General features: G+C 39.2%; 1 protein-coding gene across 1 annotated transcript in view; it reads left to right on the forward strand.

Moving 5' to 3' along the window:
* The first annotated feature begins 5,170 nt into the window (after positions 1-5,170).
* The window catches only part of LOC118432616, a 6,012-nt gene continuing 5,642 nt past the window's right edge, over positions 5,171-5,540 (forward strand). The window contains exon 1 of the mRNA XM_035844247.1: positions 5,171-5,322. The gene's annotated coding sequence lies outside the window, so the exon portion shown is untranslated. The remainder of the gene's footprint in view (positions 5,323-5,540) is intronic.

Genomic DNA, 5,540 nt, shown 5'->3' on the forward strand with positions numbered 1-5,540 from the left:
TCTCGTAATTTAGAGCTCGCAGACTCGTCGTCCGATCGATTTTCGCTACATGTGACGGGGGTATTACGACCCCCTCCGAAGATCTCGACCACCCCCTCCCCCCGACATACCTAGCGATCAAGTCCCTCTAGGATATCGCTTCCTTTGGGGTTTCAAAAGCCTTTGGTTGAAGGCTGATGCATATCATCCTACAGGTTTCGATTATACTATTGCACAAATCAGCTACAAAACGAGAAAATATACACCGTAAATTGTAAAAAATATCGGTTAACTGATTCTGTTATAGAATAGTGCAAAAGCCAATGCCAAAGTAAAGAACAACCTTTCCGTATATCATATGGCATACACTACATATGGAGTGTTAAGTCATTTGCATAACTACCTACCGGTGTAATGGCCTAGTGGGTAGAGTGTTCGCCTTGCATTCGGTAGGTCGTGAGTTCAAACCCCGGCCGAGTCATACCAAAGATTTAAAAATGGTACATGCTTCTTTCTCTGCTTAGCACTCAGCATTCGGGAAAAAGTATGGAAGTTGAACACACACCACTACCAGTGGACTAGCCCCCTGCTGTAGTGATTGCGTTGTGTGGCCCTAGGGCTACTGAAACGGAGATGGGCGCCGCCCTATGCGCCATCAGGAGCGGGAAGGAACTTTGACTTTGACTTTGACCTACTTCAAGGAATAAGTCCAAACCATCCCTTTCTTACTAATTCTCATATGTAGCCAGTGCTTTTTTTAACCATGTAAACCACCCTTTTTGTATACTAAGTTTGTCGGAAGGCTGCTCCATATTGTGACACATCTGTTTTTTCCGAAGGACTGCGCTAATGATGTTCGGAAGAGAGGAATGTGTAATTGATTTCTTTGCCTGGTATGATAGTTGTGTACAAGCGAATTAGGGTTTAAAAAATTTCAAATATATCGGGGAGATTGATGGAAAGGAAATTGAACGTAAATATACTAATTTGCGACTTATCAATATCATGCATATTTAATATTTTTAATTTCACAAATACAGGCAGAGGGTCTGTATGTGAGAGAAAATCAGAGGCAGTGGCTGGTCGCGTGAATTTATTTCTTAGGATTATAAAAGGGTGTAGGGTTGTACGGCAAGCGCATCCCAAAACTATATTGCAGGAAGACAAGTACGGCTATATAAGGCTGTTGTGTATAGTTTACAGGGTCTTTCGAGGGATAATGTGTTTGATTTTCCCAATAACACCAATTGTTTTAGCAATTTTTGTACTTACGGCAGAGACATGGGCTTTCCAGTTTAGTTTTTCATCTAATACTACTCCCCAAATTTAGTTTGTGCTGTGTTATAGGATTCGGCAAGAAAATTTTGGCCTTACTAGTATCATAACTTTTATTCTTACTACAGAAAACGTATTTTTTTTAGTATTTATCGATAATTGATTTGCTTCAAACCTTGTAGCTACTTTAAGCAATTCCTGGTTGGCCAGTTGTATTAGAGTCAAAGTTCTTGTGGAAACCGCGAACAAAACTCTGACTCTTCTTGCGTATTTGTGTCTAATCTCCAAGTAGAGGTTCAGCTTTGGCTGTTTTTGACGCGTTTGGGCGTTTTTATTGGGCTTTCTATTGTGTGCTGTTTCCCAACTCACAAACTTTATGTTCCTCTGTAGATCAGCTATCAAGAGTCCGTCAAGACGGTGACCATGAAATAATGCTGCGTATGATAAATGTATATCAGCTATATATATAAGGTTATGTTATGCTCATGAGGTAAAAATAAAAAGATCCATTGGCTTGAACTAGTGTGCAAATGACAGTCAACAACCCTTTCTTGTTTCTTTAGAAAGCCAGAAAAACTGTACAGCGTCACAAAAACGGCCATTTCTAGTTTTATACGTGGATAATTTAACCGTGGCAACCATCGTACTCGTGGTAGTAACGTTTGTTACCGAAACTGGCGACAGACATGAACCACCTCACACAGCCTCCAAGATCAGTGACAGGAGCGATCTGACGTGATCGGTCAGAGGGCCTGGTCAGCTGGTTTCACCTACCGAACAATCATTCTGGGAACGGAATTGTTACATTTTTTGGCTACTATTTGAATTCTTCATTTCTTCTCATGGCTATGAAAATCTTCTAAGCCATCAACCAATAAGAATGTTGTGGTGCATCTTTTCTGAAACATTACAGGGGTAATCATATAAAAATTGTCCCTGCGAGCGGCTTCTCCTGGTACTGCATCAAAACTTCCGATTTTGTTATCTCGTGTTCTGCACAAGCTATGGTCATTATTTTTGGTGGTTGGGTAGCTCTTGTGCCCAGGAAGAAGTGACATACGTTTTGCCCCCCTAGCGGCTAGTTTTGGGATAGCAGGGACATATTTGTCAAAAACTTCTGAAGGGATAACTCAAACTTTTCATTATTTTTCATATGTAAGTACCTTAGACAATTTTGTTTCTTTAAGGGCATGTACCCATGTCCTACTTCCCCATACCCGTAGAAATTTAATACTGATTTTGAAATGTCCCATTGACCTATGCGTACATATACATTGTTTGTAGCAACACCCCTTTTCGTTCCATCAAAACATTCTCTTCTACTTTTCAGTTATACGCACGATTAAAGAAAACTAAAGAATATGAATCAAAGACCTTTAACAATGATACTAATCATGTATCTAATGCATTTTTGCCACACCGGGCTAAGTACAGGTCATAACAAGATAACAGACAAGTTGAAAAAACACAGTTAGCAGATACAAAATGACAGATATAAATATTGTAATTTAAGTAGACTAGAAGATGAAGTATCGTTGGATAAATTCAACTTCTCGCTTTTCTGTTATAGTGGAGATAAAAGAACAGATATGTTATATGATCTATGGTTTGTCTAGTTTCATTAAGAATATGAATTTTTGTAATGAGTGTATGAAATAAGGAAATAGGTTTTGTACAACCTCATACAGTTAATATCTCTCTACGGTATACAGACTACACTCTATTTAGAAAAATGACGGTCATCCTCTATTCTACTTAAATTGCAATATTTGCATAATATTTATTCTAGAGGAAATGGGTGTAAACAGAAATCGCGAAAGAGGGTAAAATACACCCTACACTACATGGGAAACATGCTCGGTTTCTGATTTTATGGTTTGACTTGAGCCAACTTCCAATGTACAATGTCTCATCTAAATTATTGATATAGAATCAGCGTCGAAAAGGGAACTTGCTGGAATCAGTCATGAAATCGAATGAGGGATATTTCAAACTTCCTTTACATGGTTGAGCCAGGTTTGGATGGGTCGACATGGCACGCCTACAAAACAGAGATTGCATCACTTGAGCAGACAACTTCTGTTTTACTTTAGATTGAGCAATTATATTCTTCTATAATGTCCTTTAATGAATACTTGTGTAAATCACTCATTTAACGGGAGGTGCCCCAACACGGTACGCTTTTTCTTGCGCTCAAACTCATGGCGCTCCATCGCTAGTTGCCTCAGAGTGGTCAAATTTTGATGACTGAATTTTTTACACATAGATTTTAACAACATACTTGAATAAGAAATGCATTCATGTGGTTCATGAACCTTTCGCGCTGCGTGTTACATGCGGCAAACACTGTGAGACAATTTCGTGTATGTAACCTTCCAATTTTGTGCGACGCTGGACAGTGTGCCTAACTCGGTACGCATTTTTTACATTTTGCTCTCTTCAGAAGTAAGTAGTAAATTTAAGTACACAGAAAAAAATTAAAAGTATGATATTTTAGCTTTCTTTTGACAGTAAAATCGTGACTGTATGTACTTCTTGTCTCACATGAGGAAGGCTGTACCTAGAACAATCCAGCTGATGTTTTTACGGGCAATGGGCTGAATGCACTGATTGTGAATGGCCAACTAAAAAAAAACATTACGGAAAAAACACACCGCCAACATCAACAAAACTCTGTCTAATTATATGAAAATATTACCTAAGTCTCTCTATCAAGTCGTATTTTCATAGACAGCACGAATCATTTGTTACAGTCAAATAAATCTTTGGAGCGTTCTCTAGTCTGCCACCTTCACGGCCACACTCCCCTGGGAGTACAATGGTGGCAATGTTTATGTCGCTTCCTTTTGGTTGCTTTTCTACTCAACAAACATTTGAAGACCCATATTCGTAGTGTTTTATGGAGCTTTATTTATGTGTATCATGGCAGTTGTGTGACTGCTTGGAAGAATTCGTATAGTTAGCGACACGAGCCGCCAATACGCAGAGGCCGGTGATCGTAGTGATTCAGCACTGTCAACATTACTGTTAGAATTCTGTTTTACAAAAAAAGATGAAGTAAATATGTTGAAGTATACTTGGAATGCAAATTAAAGCTGTGTGCATGGACTTGGTTTATTTACCTTTGTAATCAGCATAGTCAGTGGCAACAAACACGGTGTACTTATGGATAAAAAATATAGATCCGCAAAAAATCCGTACCGTCTTACGACGGGAACCGTCTTAGGGCGGCCCCCGTTACATAATTGCTGGATATAATAAGTTGAAACTGGATATGATAACTTGAGCAGACAACTACTTTGGTTAGATGGACCAATGACGTTCCTCCATGTCCTTTAATGGACATGCTACTTGTGTAAACTACTCATTTACATACTTGTTGGATCCTGCCCGAGGCCTAATTGTAGTTTACATGAAAGGCGACAAAAAAGAAACGGTATAGAACTTACATAACAGTATAGAATATGTCTACACTAGTCTAAAAAGCTAACTCTAAACTGTAACATGTTGGGTTCGACTTCTTTTCCTGAGACAGTGAAAGACGAAGTATCCCACCCGTTCTATAATGTGTGGGTGCTCTGATACTAGGAGGGAGGTAGTTTTTTTTTTTTTGTAAACACAGTGAAATTTAGGAGGAATTTAGTGCCGTCTTTAAAAAAACTATTTTCTTTCGTAACATTCGTAGAAGGAACACTTTGAAATAAAATGTGTTTCGTTTACCACCGTGTTTGACGTGAATTGTATACAAGTTCTTTCGGACGCAGTTATATTGTTTATTACAAGTTCTTTTCTTATACCGCGCTACCGCCCTTCCTCTATTTCAATGGGATGGGCGCTAATTCAAGTTTTGCTAATGGCAGGGCGTAGACCAAAATTATGTATACTATTGACATGCTTACTTGTCTAAACTACTCAATTACATCATTGCTGGATATAAAAGTAGTAACTTGAAGCAGGCTCGTCGCACAGACAGAACAGCCGTGTGACAATAGGAGTCGTCTCCAGACCAACGCTGTCGCTATTATAGTATATGCCCATACGTCCGTAGCCGACAACCACTTCAATAAGGTAAGAGACTGCAAGTCGTGTAAAGTTGCACTAGTAGCTTAAGGTGGACTCTTACTAATCTCCAAGCAGATCTTGCGGTGGTTTAAGGCAGTAACATAAGCTGGGGGAAGTGTAGCTGGCAGAGAAGTTTTATTCTATTCGAGATGGAATAAAACTTCTCTGCCGGCTTAACTCTTTCCCCAGCTTATGTTACTATCTTATAGCCTCTACCAGGCTTC

The sequence above is a fragment of the Branchiostoma floridae genome, chromosome 15 (assembly GCF_000003815.2).
Source record: "Branchiostoma floridae strain S238N-H82 chromosome 15, Bfl_VNyyK, whole genome shotgun sequence".
NCBI classification, from domain to species: domain Eukaryota; kingdom Metazoa; phylum Chordata; class Leptocardii; order Amphioxiformes; family Branchiostomatidae; genus Branchiostoma; species Branchiostoma floridae.